Genomic DNA, 16857 nt, shown 5'->3' on the forward strand with positions numbered 1-16857 from the left:
CATTTTACTTTCAGTTCTCATCATATGCCAAAATAGAGACTGCAACCCAAATAACGCAAATTAATTCTCTAGTAAACTGAAATATAGATTTAATATGTATCTTTTTGTTTTTAAATCTAGTGAGTATTGCAAACATATATATCTATGCATGATCTTGCCTTCTTGAAAAAAATACAATTTTATATTGTTTGGTTAGGTTTGAAAATTTAGCTTATAAATGAAATATTTTAGAAATAATTTTTTAAGTTTTCAGCTAAGTAAAAAACCATCATTCAGAAAATTATCTAGAGAGAGGAAACAAGGTGAAAATTATCTAGAGAGAAGAAACAAGGTACTGTGGTAGCTTTATTCTGTCCTTTCAAGAATCTTTCCCCTTAACTTGGTGTTCTTGATGAGGACAGCTAACATGAATACCAGATATAAACTGTTTATTAATGATCTTTAGTCTGTTTTTTTCCTGTAGTCCATATTTATACCTATCATGACATCAATAGGAATCATACACATCCCAAGTGGGACTTTATTAAACAAACAAAAAATGCAAAATGCTATGGTTTCTGTTTTTCAAGAAGTGGCAAACAGTCTCCTAGATATAGCTGTAAAGTTGATCATGAGTCCAACAGGGAACTACTTCGAGTAGTTCTTCTACTTGAACAGAAGGCACCATTAGACATTCCACGGGCTCCTCCTTCCCGGCAGGCCTCCACCCAGCCCTGCTGCCATAGATGGCCATCAGACATTTGGAATGACCTCAGGAGATAATCTGAGCAGGCTCTGCCCTGAAGAATTCAAGCTAGTGGGAGACCGAAGATATCAATGTTTTCCTGGCTGACAAGAGCATAAAAAGGTCAACCAGGGTGAATAGAGGATGGACTTGGAGTTTCCAGTGCCTTTTCAACAACCAAGCCGCTAACAAGCATAAGGAAGCCTCTCTCAGGATGCCTGTGAAAGGGAAATAAAGCCACCTACAGCCGCTGAGTCAGGAACTTTTAGGATTAAAGAGATCTCTATCTCTTGAAGGCAAAATTCACAAACAGAGCTTATCCAGAACTAATCCTCAGCCTTATGACAACCTACTTCTCCAACTTTTTCTAGTGCGACTACCCGGTATGGGTGAAAATGAAACTCAGTGGTGGAGAAGTAGAAATTCTTTGCTGGAGAATAAGAATGGCTAACTTTTACTGTAGTTGACCACTTTCCCAGCTCTGTGCTTCACACTGAATTTCTTGCTGAATGCTCATAACAAAGTTTTGAGGGTAGCACTTTCTGTTCTATATTTTATCCATGAGGAAACTGAGACAAAGGGTAGTTCAATAAGTTGTGTATTAACTATACAGTTCCCATAGGATAGAGCCAATTATCTTTTGGTCACATATATTCTCCCTAGCCAGACTAGCCTTTTCAGTAGTCAGCCATGGAGAGGTTGAAGTTTCTAGCACACTGCAAGCACTTCAGGAATTTACAAGATTTTCTCTTAGGCTATCAGATTTCAGAAGACTAGGAAGAACGCTTTCTACCATGAACCACATGCAAATGGTAAATTAATAAAAGAAGACAGACAACAATTCAAATACACATCAGCTCAGGAGAAATTCAAGCTTTAAAAAACATTTTGTTATTTTTTAAAAATTAGCTATCACTCATGAGTACTCATCTGAAATCTTAGGGGTCCTTCAGTTCAGTCGTGTCCAACTCTTTGAGACCCCATGAACCACAGCACACCAGGCCTCCCTGTCTATCACCAACTCCCAGAGCTTACTCAAACTCATGTCCATTGAGTCGGTGATGCCATCTAACCATCTCATCCTCTGTCATCCCCTTCTCCTCCTGCCTTCAATCTTTACCAACATCAGAGTCTTTTCAAATGAGTCAGCTTAACTTAAAAGCTAATTACCATAAATGACCAAAATTAATACCAACATTTCACCCTGAAATAACAGTAAGAAACATAGGGGATAATCATGGCAAAACCAACCAATCAAAGCAATGAAGTTAGAAAGTTTGTGCTTTGCCTCTAAATCTGTATGATGTTTTGTCTTTCATCTCTCAAATACTGTAATTTGTAATTAGGTTTTGTTCATGTTACATACACTTCAAATCAAATGCCATGCTAGTGATATGAGTCTAAGACATAATCAATGTATTTGATAATACCCTCATTGAATTTGAGAAAGATTATGCTTTGCTAACAATTCTCACTTTATATCATACCTTCTTCCCTGACCTTAAGAGTGCTTTTAGCTATTACTTTAAAAAGATAATTCCATTTCCTCAGAATTTTTAAGTACAACTAATCACAATGTTATACCAATTAGTCTCTTTAAAAAAGCATTATATGTAATCCATGACACTGCCAATAATACATTTTTAGCTTGAGAGATAGTGTTATTCCCTACTTACTCTCACACACTTTATTCTTTATTAAATGGAATTTCTTCTTGGAACAATACTTAGAAATATTTTGCTCTTGTCAAAGGGTATTCGTGTCTAAAATCCTCCATGAGGTCACCATTCTGTAGAGTTAATTTGCCTCACCAACTCCAGGCAATGGGCCTGGTCTGGCAGAAAGTGTACTATACCTTGTCAGGTGACCTTATCTTCTTTCCAAATTGATGTCATGATTTGGGGGCACACATCTACCTTCCCTTCTCTGTAAAAAAGTACTGTGTTAAGTGTTTCCTAAGACCTCTTTCAGCAGGAAGATACTGAAACTCTGACTTGACAACTTTCCACACTAGTGCCAAGAAACACAAATGCCAAGAGTGTCCTAAAATCTGACTTGTGTCATAAAGCAGGTTCTTTCTTTTACCCATATTCATTTAAACCTCTACAGCCGCACATCCCAACAGAACTTTAGGTACTGATGGAAACGGTCAACCTCTGGCAGTCAAGTAGGGTAGCCACTAGTGAGCACCCAAAATGTGACTAGTGTATCTGAAGAGCTGATTTTAAATTTTATGTAAGTTTAATTAACTGAAAGAACCCCATGCGCCCGGGGCTGCCATATTGATAGCCGCTTATAGCTTCAAGGGCGTGACAAGATAAACATTCTACACCTTTGATCGACACAGCCAGGCACTCCACCATGACTTTGGAGCACGTTATCTTCCCAGAGCTCCACGGACAGATCAAAACACAGCACAGGTATTTCCATTTCGTGATGATAATTAGCCAAGCGATCCCCGCACGGTTCTCACGTGCAAACCAGTAAAGCGAGAAGAAAGGGGGAAGAACATTTAGGGGGGTTTGTGTGTGCGTTTTCTCCCTCGTATCCCATTTCTCCTTGTAGCTAGTTGGTGGCCTTTCTCTGGCCAAGATGCGAACGCATGCACTGAGGCAGCTTCCCTGCTAAAGCCAATGGTTGGTTGTTCATCTTTTAAAACGGTCCTTTGGACCCCCGAGAACGTGAGCTTAAAAAAAAAAAAATCCACCTCGGGGACCCCGTCCTTTTCCTGTCTGCGTGCCAGGTGAGAAAGCAGGCGGGGCTGGCGCGGGAACCGGGCGGCGGCCCGACCGGCGCGCACCACGCGGTCGCTCTCCCGGGCTCGCCCAGGGCTGGAGCGCTCCGGCCGCGGGCGCAGCCGACCGCGTGCCAGCGCTTTGTGCACGTGCGTGGGTTGGCTCGCCCAGTGCCGGGCTCGGAGCGCGCCCCGAAAAGTCTGCGGGGCTGTCCCTCGCCCACCCAGGGTAAATACCTCCAGGTCCCCATCCCAGACCAACAGGGCAACTCTGCTGACGCCGCCACCGCTCCCCCTCGATTGCAAAACCCACCCCACCAGCGTCTGCGTCCTCCTCCATTCCCGGAGCCCGAAACGTGGCCTCCTTGCCCAGCCACCGGCCCTCTGCCTGCCCCCCTCCCCAACCCCCGCCAACCCCAGCCCGGACGGCCCCGCTGTTAGACGCCACCCGATGCACGCCCCGCCGAACTCCCCATCCGCGCGCCCAGGCCCAGCAGGCCCCAAGAAGGGCCGGAGCCCGCCTCCTGCTCGCCCGGGGCGCTCGCACGTGGCGCACTCACCCCCTGCGAGCTGCCTCCGAGCTCTAGAAACGCTCCCGGGGAGGGAGCCCCCCCACCACCGCCCCCTCGGCTCCGTCCGCGCGGGGAGGGGGGGTGGATCGTGGGTAGAGGGGAAGTGGAGACTGACACAGCAAGGAGTGTGTAGGTAGTGAGCGCGGGGTTGGAGGGGAGGACCGGCAATAATTGGCTGGCTTTGCGGCTGCGGCGCCTCTGCTGAACGCCTATCCAGCGAGGATTCACTTTCCACACAAATCAACCTGAGGGACTGCTGCTGCCTGCAATCAATAACTCAGCGGAGGGAGCTGCTGAAACCAGAGGCGTCCCCGGTCTGGGTCTTTAAAAGGGGCTCTTGAGTACGGGATCCCAGTCCCCTTCTTGCCATTCCCCAGACAAAGAAGTGGGCACCAAAAACGCAGGGCGGTATTTGTCACCCCCATCCCTACCCCCGGTAAAGATCTTTTTAAAATTAAAGGGCACACGGGTATCTAGAAGAAAAAAAAAAGTTAAAAGGGGAAGTGTGAAAATCCATTCTTTGAATTGAAGGTTTCTGTGATATTTCAAGAAATGGAATAGAATCAATGTTCCGAAGAACATTTAACAATTTTGTAAGTAAAAGGTAAAGTCTATTAAATTTAGCCATGCATATGGATACTTTTTTAATGAACTACACATTCGCAAGCAAATTTGTGATCAAGCCTTATTTGGGCATACTGAGCCAGGAAAAGGAAGAAATGTATCATAATTGTAGTGGCATTTTTAAAAGCCTTAACATATCTTTCAGACATTATTTCATGGAGATTGCATTTCTGTAAGGTGAAAAGGCCCTGGGAGATGTGTATTATGATTCCTACTTAATAGACTTTAAAAACCAAGCAGAGCTGAAGAAAGGGAACCAAGCTGAGACTAACTCACTATGGACTTGAGTCTAAAAGACTAAACTGAGCTAACACCTCTGAAATAAAAGTGGTCAAAATTCTTCATGTCTCCTTGACTGTGAAGCAACTTAAAAATAAAAATCAATCTTAAGGATGTCAACCCAAATCTAGAGGCTTTATAAATCTTAATGACTCCAGACTACAAAAAATCTTCTTGCTAATACAAATGGGAAAATGGTTATTGACCTTCATTGTCCCACAGTTGGGAAGACCAGACCCATTCTGAAGCCAAGGGAAAGGTCATTTGTGTGCTCAGAGTCACTGAAAGCTGGCTTCAGAGACCAGAATACATGAGCACTTGTCTGAGCTCAAAATTCACATCATTAATCCCAAAGTATTAAAATTGGCCTTTAAGGATATAAAATAAGCCCTTTTAGCAACTTTAGTTGCAACTTCAGTATCCCAACCTGACAAATTTTGTTAGCTTGGAATATGATGGATTTGACTTTTTTCCTTGTAATTCTTCATTAGATATTAAAATAAAGATAAATATTGAATCTTTAAATGAGATAAAGGATATGATTAAACCTTGGCTTGGAATAACAAATCCTTTTTATATTGCAGATTTTCTCAATCACAAGCAGTCCATATGGTGTATATACCATGCAATGAACTAAAGCCGTACCTAAAGAATTTTTGAAATTTATCTATTTGGAACTATTTATGTTAAAGGTTATAAGTATTGTCACAATTAATGGTCATTTGAATTATTTTATATTCAGTACACATTCATTTGGTTTAAAATTAGAATTAACATTAATGTTTCTTCAGATTAGAAGTTTCAGAAATAAATTAATTTGAATGTATTTTAATATCAACATTCTTTAACATTTTTTTAAATTATTTACCTTGTACTTTTGCATTTTTAAGGTGCCAAAGAAGAGCTGCAAACTGTGAAGTAACTTCTATGAAGAGATGAAGTGAAGAATGGAAGGCAAATGACTGTATGTGTATGTGGTGAGTGCTTAACATTTGTTATTATCATCCATCACAAAGTTAATTCATAAAGGTGAAACCGCCAAACTCTTTGTCATTAGGTACTTATATTGTAAACATGTATAAAACTGATGAGTGTTATATAACCATTATGTGATCTATTATATAGCAATACCATAGCATTTTGTTTAAAGCTCACGTGTCACCTTTTAGGGCATACCTTTACAAGTCTGTTTTACGATGAATCCATTTCAGGGGAAGTTATGTATATCATATCTACTGTAACTATAAAAAAGATATAACATTTTTTATGTGCTTGGAATTTCTATCCTACTACTTTTTATATCTGAACTTCTGTGTTAATCATGTTTGTGTTGAAAGTATTCTGGCTGAAGAACAGATACTACACAGTTGAATAATATTGAGGGGTAGATTAATCTATAGACTTTCTTCAGTTTAGGGTGGGTTGCTGTGGCAACCACCCAGCTTACTTTAGGATAATTTTTTAAAGCTCACTTCAAGAGCTACACCCAGCGTAGGCCAAGCTTAAAAGCAGGCAGACCCCAGAGTACAGGTAGACTGCTGATTTAATGTAGGAAATTAATAAAGAATGGAGGGTGGAGTAAGATGATATGCAACCTTGACCAGAAATTAGAAATGAGCTTTCCCTAGAATTAAATCCTGAGGGTCATGCTTTCTGTACCTTCTGTGGCACTTTATTTAAATATATTGCTAAACAGTTATTTTTTGGGGAAAAAAACTTAATATATATTTACATGTTTAATACAACACTTAATGATACTTACTTTAAAAGCAATATTTGGTGACTGGGGACAGGGGGTGAGCTGGTTTAAATAGTATCTCAATCCCAGACATCATTTTCTCTTATAAGAAATATCATCACCTTTTATGTAACAGGATAGGCCACTAGCTTCCAATTCACTTAAAGAATATAAGAATTTTCTACTTTCCAATCACAGAATTGGAATAGATTGAAGAAGTCATTTAATGTGTAAGCAAGCTGAAGCCCAGAAAGGACACACTCATTAGTTAGGCAAAAACCTTGAACCAGAGAATCCAGGCCTGTTAACACGTAGGACAGACTCCTCCCTGCACCAGAAAATATTTTGATCCTAGCAAAGTGCCATTTGATGGCGAGAATGAGGATGATTTTGGTAAAAAATTCAGAAGCATTTGAAGATGAACACAAAGCACGCCTTGGATTAACCACTCTGGATTACCAGTAAATAATTTTAAATCTCAGATGGCTTTCTTCCATTGTGTATTTCTGCACAACCTCTTCTGTTCCACTTCAACTGTAAAGGCTCATGGGAAGGAAACTCATGCTAATATTAACTTGGGTCACACATAATTAAGAAACTAAATCTGCTGAGGGGAATATTCTATATTTTAAAAGGCCAATTGCGGTCTTATTTTCCAGATCTTATTTTCAAATAAGATCAATCCAGATCTTATTTTCAAATTATCCACAACGTGGGGTTATAGGATTTGTTACAATGTTATTAAATAATTCTTTAAAATGTTAAAAGGTAAAAAGTTTATTTTTTAAGGAAAATAAAACTAAAGTGTACTGTGGTAAAAATCATCTATTGCCTATGTCTATTTGCTCCTATAAAATAAGCTGGTACACTTCATTACATTAATATCAGACATCATGCAATAAACAAATGTTCCTACAAATAATTTGTTTTGTCAGGACATTTGTGAATCTGGAAAAATTAATTTCCTTTTACCACTATATATAGACATACCTTAATACTCAAAAATGTCAATGCACCTTTATATTTTTGGATTTTTTTAGAAGTTGTACCTTACATTAAAACCTGATATAGATTATCTCTGCCATATTATTAAAATAAATTCATGGTAGTAACAAACTCGCCAGATGAAAAACAAACAGGCCAACAAATATATTGTAGGTATTAATCTGCAAGAAATAATAGTATTTCAGGTGGTTTTTGCTTTGTGACAGTTTGCCATGCTCTCTTATAATAACAGCAAAAGATTCATCTTATCTGGGTTGATAGTCATAATGGTGATGAGCTAGTTGTACTTGCCTGTAAAATCAACCTTCCCCTTTCAAGTGAAGCCTTGGGGCAGACACCTAAATGTTGAACCCACTCTTGTGAGAAAAGCTACTCAGATCAAATAGCCCAACAATGAAGACGGAGGCTTTCTGATTCACACTGCCCTCATGTATTAAAATAGACTAGAGGCACAGTGCAGAACTTAAGGGGAAATGCATCTAGTCATTGGGTTAAACACACAGTGCTGAAAGGAATTTTTTTTAAGTGAGGAAATATCTTTAATTAGCTAGATATTTCAGTATACTGTTATTGTGTACTCTTGTACATCCACATTTTAATTTCCCCAATGTATTTTCCCTTCTTTTCACGATATTAAAATTTTTTAATTTGGTTTAAACATTTTATATAGTCCATAGTTCTACTGGCATGTAATTTGATCTTTTCATGGTTTGTGGACTAGTTGGTATATTTTATCTTTGGCTTAATTGGGCGTGGTGTAATTGGCTAGGGAGAGGAGGTGCTCAATTCTAGTAACCTTTCCTAAATCTTGAATATTAACCCTTTTTTTTTTTTTTTTGATAAGGAAAAGTGTTTGCTGTGCTCAAACCTTAGCACAAGTATCTTATCAGTCTCTATTGCTGCTTCCTGTGCAGCTGAAACTCTCCAGGATAAGTGAAGTCATCAGCTATCGGATAGGGAAGCCTAATGCATTTGGGAAGTTGGTTAGTTTACATGTTAATGCCTTGAAGAAAATCCAGTCTAAGGTGTGGAAGAGAGATTGTGGGAGGTGGGGGGCGGGGGGAACCTCCGGGGAAGCTGCCGCCTCGGTAAATATTTCTAACCTGATTAGAAAGTTCATGGCTCGAGATGAAGTCAAGATTTCAAATGCCGGTCATGCGTTTATCATTTTGTACATTACTACCAGTTGAGAAGCGTTTCGGCCCCCTTTCTAGCCCTCCAAGCTCTCGGGGCCGAAACCCCGCGTATTCAGGGCGTGGAGGAAAACCGCGCGCTGGAATCGAGTGGTGCAGGCATCCTGGACCGGAGCTTTTTACGCGTGAGTCACGGAGGAGCGCTCAGACCAGTGGAAGAATGAAGTGGTTAACGCGTCTCCAAACGGGAAGGGGGGCGGGGGAAGTCACAAGAGCAACTATTAGGGTCGCGCTCCTATTGGTCAGAGGAAAGATCCCGACTTTAGAAGGACTTTCCCGCTGGCTGGCTCGCTGCGTCCCCCGGGGAAGGGAGCGCGCCGCAGCCGGAGACTCGGCTCTCCGAGCGTCCTCGGCGGCGCCGGGAGAGAGCGAGAGCCGGGAGCCAGCGCTTGCGGTGTCGTCTTCAGCTGGAGCAATAAAGGATTGTCATTAGGTTTGCGTATGGCATGTGCCATTACCCTACCGTAAAACTAAAATTAGCAAAATGTCAGGAATGGAAAGATTGATTCACCCAAGATGCAATTATCATTTAAAAGTGCTTGATTGAGGTACTGATGTTCAGTGATTTATTCTGCATACCATATACATAATTAAAGTAGTGTAGTGGAGTAATTTATCAATCTAGTTGAGACTGGAGGGGTGAGGAGGGAACTGCTGGATGTTTGTTTTATTTAAAAAAAAAAAAATTGCTCCAAGGTCTGGTCCCGCCCCCCTTTTGCAAGAGTGAAACTGATGATTTCTCCAGCTCGCGAGGCGAGAGAGAGGGAGTCAACGGTTTGGGATTGTGAGGGAGGGAGAGGGGAAAAAAAGGCAGCGCTCGCAAAGGCAAGGGCAAAATAAAATAAAGGAAAAGAAGGCAAGAGGCGCTTCATGGGATGGGCCTCTTAGAACCCCAAGCCGTGCGCTCCTTTTTCTTCGCCACCCCCGCCTCCCCTCCCAATATCCTTCCACTCCCCCCGCCCCTCGCCTTTTTGACGCTATGTTTCAAAGGCTGTGAGCGGACTCTCCTTTTCCCACTCGTTTTCTGTCACTTCCTTCCTGGACGCAGTTTTCTGGACGAGTCTGGTTACTTTTAATCCGGCTGGCCGCCGAGAGCCACTTTCTCCTCCTCCTCCTCCCCTTCCTCCTCCCTCCTCCTCCTCCTCCTCCCCTCACTCCTCCAAGCGGCCTTGGCGCGCGCACGCGCGCGCGAATGCGCGGCCCTGCGCGTGCCTCCCCCGCGCGCGCGCTCCTTTCGCGCGCGCGCGCGCGCGCACACACACACATCGTTTCTCCAGCTCTGCTCGCTCTGCTCGCAGTCAGACACTTGAGCACACGCGTACACCCAGACATCTTCGGGCTGCTATTGGATTGACTTTGAAGGTTCTGTGTGGGTCGCCGTGACTGCATGTTTGAATCAGGTGGAGAAGCACTTCAAGGCTGGACGAAGTAAAGATTACTGTTGTCGTGTTTTATTTTTTTTTTTTTCTCTCTCTCTTTCTCTCTAAGAAAAAGGAAAATATCCCAAGGACTAATCTGATCGGTTCTTCCTTCATGTAAGTACCTCTGACATTTCTCCAGGAAATAGAAATAGCCGGGGTATTGTCTCTGAAATCTGCATCAGTATATTCCACGGCACTGGGTCTACCGCTGTGCCTTTTTGAAGGTTGAAGTTGAGGCTTGTTGTGCATTTTTTTTCCTTAGGTTCCATGATTTTCTTGTGTGTGGCTAAAAGTAACTTTTTAGATAGTCCTGTCTGTTTGCTATCAGTTGCTGAAATCACTCCTGACTTGTTCTTGTCACACTGGTGTGTTTAAAGTTTCATGAAGTTAGTGCACGTCATTAGCATGTTTGCTATGGTGGAGCATGTGGAGCCTGGTGGACTTTAGTATTTCACAGAATGTTCTGTGACCTTGAAGTACATGCCTTAAGATTTAGCCGGCAGTTCACCATGGAAAGATGCTCCTGTGAGTCCCACCAGAGACTCTGATTTGCTTTGGGTTATGCTTCTGAGCCACTAAATCTTGGGATTAGTTTGAGCTGAAGCATGGCTGTCTGTCAGAGTATACCTTTGTGCATCTCCTTCCATTACCAAAGTGCTGGCTTGATGAGGGCTAATGTGGACAAAATGTGATACAGTGGCCATGGTAGTCTACACATTTCACAATTCTTGTTGAGACTTCAGTATATATCACTGCTCTTTAGGTCAAGTCAGATACATAGCTGTTTAAAAACAAGTAAGGTTAAGTCACTGAAATTGCCATCTGTTTGGACTTTGGCTGAAAGTTACCAAACTCAGTGATAAAGTTGGGCACAAAGGAAGTATATACAGATGTGGCACATTGTTTGTTGTGTTATTAAATATTATGCAAGTATTTAAATTTAATAGTAGTGTTATGTCCTTCCCAGAATATGGCTAGTTATTCTTAAAGGAAATTCTATGTCTGAAACATGTCTGACTATTCTAGGTCCAGTAGTTACCATTTTGGGGAAAAGCCCTTTTTCTTCACATTTTAGGAATGTGTGTCTTTTGTATAAAATTCCTTTATATGTAAATGCTGACAGTATAATAAGTAGAATCAGGCTTTCTGCCAGTTCTCTAACCAGTCCTCAGTGGAGAATTGCTTTGACACAAAGTGCATTTTACTATTGTGAATCTGATTCTAACTCTAATAGTAACTGTCTTGTGAAATGGTTAGTGACTGCATGTATTTTCTAAGTGCTATGAAAGGAACTCTAGCTACCTCATTATACCAGTCAAAAAGAGTGACCAGCCTCTTTTTCACTGGCACCTTGTAATAGAATTGTGGTTGCAAAGTAAAGATGTTTATATAGAATATAATAACTCTGATCCCTAGGGACTTGGTAAGACATGGAAATGTGACCACCTGTGAACCCCATTTAACCTCTGCGTTGCATACTAATTTTAGCTTTAAAGAGATTTACAATCTCCAATTTGAAACTAAAACATTTAATTTATAAAATAATATCAGTCTTGGCCAGTCTTTGAGAACATTGAATATGTACCAATATGGCACAGGCAGTTTTGGTTGAATATTGTGCAGTTAATAAACCATATTATTGTCTTCCAGTGTGTGCATGAAATTATTTATCAAGATAAAGAGGTAGTCCTAAAGCAAGTAGATTCAGAACTTGACAGATAAAATGAGATGTACCTATCTAATGTCTTATCTCAATAGGGAAAACAAATCTCTAAAATCAAATATCTCATTCTATTTGTAGGAAAGTATATTTGGCTATGTATTAGACTTCTAACTCAATCCTAAAAGTTTTCATCAAAACATACTTTAAACTCAGTGTTTGTTTAAAATATGGTCCCCTGGCCAAGTTAAGGAGACAATAGGTGGTAGTTATTTTTCCTTCGGATTTTACTAAACTTTATAAAAATCTACTGTTTTTTACTAATGTAATTCATGCAGCTTTGGAATATTTATGGCATATTTTCCAGACTTCTTACTAAAGACAGTATTTTACCTCATTCATTAATTACATTCTGATTGCTGTAGAATATAGTGAAAGACAATATTAAAGATGTAACTTTTATTAAATTTTTTTTCTTAGTTTTTAATAACAAATGAGCACTTTATAATAATAAGTCAATTTTTGAGCTTTCCGGAGCTGTTCATACTTTAAAAGTATGCAATCATATATGTGAACTCTTCAGAACAAAAACATATTATAATTAAATACATGAAATTTAAATAACAAGGAGTTTACTGTACCTTGCCTCTTTTCTTCTTTGTAAACATATTCAGTTTTCAAAATCTAGGGGAAATGGTCCATTCCAAGAGGCAGAGGGACTATCTAATGATTCAAAACTGAATCCTGGAAAAGCATCATGTTTTATATTTTTCAGATGTCTATGAGTTTCTTCCTTGGCCCTCACTTTACCAGATCAATAAACTGTATAACACTACAACCATATCTTTTCAATGAATGATTTATTGTGTTTAAACTTATTTTATAAAACAACTGAGTTAAATAACTCCTTGGCATTTGTTAACATTATATTTCAAAACTTTCTTCTGTTTATTGTAGTATATTTTGTGGTTTTATTTCCCAACTCCACATGCGGTATATTTTGAGTGTATGAAATCTCAGAAAGTGACAAAAATGGGGAAATATCTGTGCAGCGACACTTGTACTTCATAACAACAACAAAAAAAGAGTTATTAAATAGAGAACCCTGGCTTCAGAGACATGATTCAGAATAACATGGAAGAATTTCATATGCAATTAAGGATCACAGAGAGGACTTTAAAAAGACTATTAATAAAGTTCTACTTTTTTTTTTCCCAAAGCACATCCTCTGAGAAAACACCACGCAAATTAATATCTAAAACTTATAAAAATGCACATATTCATTTTATGAATACAGTGATTGCCTGGACACAATGAAAAGATTTAATCACTAGTGCTCAGTCTGTGTGCTGCATGTGGAAGGGTAGGTGATTAAGATCCGTCCTCAGCACTGTACCTTAATCTCATGGGCGCGTGGACTGCCCTGCACTCAGTAAAGCCTGACTGTTCACCGAGATCTGTCATCTTTAGGAAATCAAACCAGATTACAGAGGCAATTCACAAAACCAGGAGCGACAACAGAGTCTGTGCACCTTACAAAAGGCGGATTACGCAGTTCACATGTTATTTTGATAGGTCAAAGATAAAAGCTGATTGTTGAGAAATGGCAAGACACTCCAATTTCAAATGATTGCTAGATAAGTATACCACGACCCTGTTGCTTTATCATTATGAAGAGCCATTCAAACAGTAGAAAACTCAGTTTTCAAACGTCAGGCTTTCAATAGTAAAATAAGGAAAAACATGTACTTTATATGTACATCCTCATTGCTTTCAAGTTCCATCACTTCTTTTGGAACAGACTGCAAATTCTGGATGCTTATGAGAAGCAATTATTACTATAAGGTTTAATTTCAGTAGACATTTTCTGAGGCATTGTAGAGAGCACAAAACAGAATTTGCCAGAAATAAAACATACAGTCACGGTATTGAGTAACCGAGCAGAAAATGCATGGTAGTCAATAGCCATTATGTTATTCTGTTACCAGATATATTCTTCACAAAAATGTGAAATTACATAGTTGATGAATTTATATATTTGAAGTAGATCTTCATAGGTGTTTCTTGGTCAAAGTATATCTATTTCATGAATATTTTACAAAGGTCATTCTTTACAACAAAATGCGATGTTTTCAGAGTTTATTTCAGAGAAAAAGTTTTGGTTTACATAATAACATTTTGAAAACCCCTACTTTTTATGCATCCAACTCTACAGTAATTTCTTGCTTCTTTAAAAATTGAAGTCCTTTTTTACCCAACTGATGCCTCCTAGTGTTTCACACAATAAAACACTAATGAGTCACCCATAAATGTAAACATTGCGTTTTCGTTGCCTACATCTTCTATGATAACATAAAATTAATATTTATGTGTTTAATTTTCTGTGCATTGTTATAATAAGATAGGAAATTCCAGTGAATGAGATGTTTCATCTGAATGGATTTGTGGTACACTTGCAGGTTTTCTTTGACCATAACAATATCTTACTAAGTTTTAATAAGTTTATTACCATCAGCGCCAGTTCATATACTCACTGTTTATATTCACTCTTATTCCAAGTGATAAAACATAGGCAGAGTAGCAGAGCTTCCATTTTGTAGGCCTGAAAATTGTATAGCTGAGTTCATCAGCAAGTGCCTGATGAACAAATTGCAAAGGGACTAACCATTTAAATACTGAATATCTTTAAAAAGATATAAAATTTTGCTCACTCGGTGTCTTTACACTTGGAAATTTCTGTGTAAAAGTGGAATTAGAAAAGAGGGTTTTGGAAAAAGTAAAGATAAAGGTATAGATACCTACAAATATGAAGTATATCACATTTTTAGACAATAAGAATAGAAATAACTTGCTCTTGGAACATTGGCTTCTACATAGTAGAAGGAAAACTTGTTAGAGGACAATTTCCATGACCAAAAAATTGTCAAACGCACAAGCTAAAGGATACCAACTTTGGTATGAGTTTTCTGTCATGAGGAGAGTGAGCATAGACTTTCAATATTCATGCACTTACGTGATTTCAGACAACTTTCTGATTCCACTTATGAAGGATGGATATTTCACTTTCTGGGTATTTTTTTCCTTAAAGAATTCATGAAAAAGAGGAACCATTCTTCTAATGGGTCTTAAGTTCAAAGGCTGCACTCAGAAACCTGTAACATTTATGGACCTCCTCCTGAGTTGTCATACGTACACAGGTGCACAAAAACACTCACAGGTTTCTTCCATTAACACTTACAAGTGTTCTGAGTGTCCAAACATAGACACCAGGCAGAGGCTGAACATAGTTCATTTCTGTTACCTCTGTATGCATCATTTAGTTGTCCCCAAACACATGCAGTTTAACAATATTTGACTCATTTAAGATTTTCTAGTTTGGTCAGTAATACAGTGCTATTCCAATTCTTTGCATATTGGACACATTTCAAAGAATGTTAGGGGGTGTGTTCCTTTCGTTCAAGGAAGCAAACATGTAGAAAGGGGTGGACCTTTCCCACAAGAGCCACATTTCTTCCCTTGGAGAATTGAAGCAAGTATGTAAGTGAATAACAGCATGAGAAAGAAAATAATTTCTGATCATTTGCTATAGTTAGCGAGCAAAGGAAACTGTCAGGTTTTTCTTAAAAGCAATTCTTGTTGATAACCTCTCTCACACTGAAAAAAAGTCTATGCTGAAAAATAGTCTGTGAAAATTTTGTTCTCTTGATATTAACTTCTGTAAAGCCCACTGGAATTAATTTTGCTTAAAACAAGATCTCAATAGTAACTATTTTACAGATGTGTTGAGACATAAAGAGAGCTAAAAGCACCCTTTCGCGACCTCTCTTAAGAATAAGTAGATAGCATCAATAGTTTTTGTCTGTGCAAGAAAAATAATTATGGAAAATTCTGTAACAAAGAATATCATTAGAAAAAGAAGATTATCCAATATAGTATTATCTAACATTTCTTTGGAATTATTTTAACATTAACTACAAAAAGGAAAGTCATATTCCTACTAAATATGGAAATTATATACCTGTTATATAAATATTTGGGTGTGAGGTGGTAATACGAGTAGCATTCATTTGTCCTCACCATAAAGCATTCTTGTACATTGTCATTATATTGCTTCAGTTAAATCTCTATTTATTTTTAAAATATAGCCAGTTGTAAACAAAGTTTAAAGTATACATGAAGATTGTCTTCTGAGAACGTTATAAAGGAAATCGGTGATCTTACAAGCAATAGAAACAGTAAACCTATTACAGGCAGATTTCTGCAGGAATCATTACTCTTTAATAATGCAGATGTTATAGAGACTATTAATTCTTAATGCTGTAAGTTTGAAATGAATGGAACGGTGTTGTTCATCCTGCAAGTGGTTGCGATTCATGTGGAATGACAATGCAAATCTTCTAGTAATGATTTAAGTAAAGTACCTTGAACTTGTTTCTAGAGACTGGAGATACTGATCTCTGAAGCAGTCCCTGGTGAGAACCTGCTTTTTCCAAAAGACTAGCCTGAGTGTGGTCTGGTTTTCCTCTTGTATCTTGTTGTCATAGATAAGATGCACATGAAGAATTCATATAAATTGTTCTTTGATACCATGGATCTCTAGCATATTGGATATAAAAAGCGATAGATAATGGTCTTGATAGAATGTGAAGTGTATTTTTAAAAACAGCTAACAACTATCCCTCTCACTTTCTCACACGTCTGTGATTCTTTCAGCAAGTTAGAATGATAGCTCGAGAATGCATCTTTCCTGGAACCCTGAAAATAGGCAGCTTTGCCTTTAGATATGCTTATTTATTTGCAAAATTAGGAAATAGATTCACGAGCGTAAATAAGTGGGGACAGATAAGGAAATTAGTCTCCTACTTAATAGAGTAAACATGACTTTTTTTAACCTTCTAATTAATTAT

The 16857-nt window shown here is 38.9% G+C and overlaps 1 protein-coding gene across 23 annotated transcripts in view; it reads left to right on the top strand.

Moving 5' to 3' along the window:
• The window catches only part of MEF2C (myocyte enhancer factor 2C), a 179169-nt gene that overhangs the window by 12302 nt on the left and 150010 nt on the right, over positions 1–16857 (top strand). For 12 of the 23 annotated variants that reach the window (XM_027545642.1, XM_027545636.1, XM_027545652.1 and 9 more), the window contains exon 2: positions 5824–5910. The gene's annotated coding sequence lies outside the window, so the exon portion shown is untranslated. Of the gene's footprint in view, positions 1–5823; positions 5911–9638; positions 10405–16857 lie in introns of those variants that run through there. The other 11 variants (XM_027545628.1, XM_027545629.1, XM_027545641.1 and 8 more) reach the window with 9 other exon arrangements.

The sequence above is a fragment of the Bos indicus x Bos taurus genome, chromosome 7 (genome assembly GCF_003369695.1).
Source record: "Bos indicus x Bos taurus breed Angus x Brahman F1 hybrid chromosome 7, Bos_hybrid_MaternalHap_v2.0, whole genome shotgun sequence".
NCBI classification, from domain to species: Eukaryota; Metazoa; Chordata; class Mammalia; order Artiodactyla; family Bovidae; genus Bos; species Bos indicus x Bos taurus.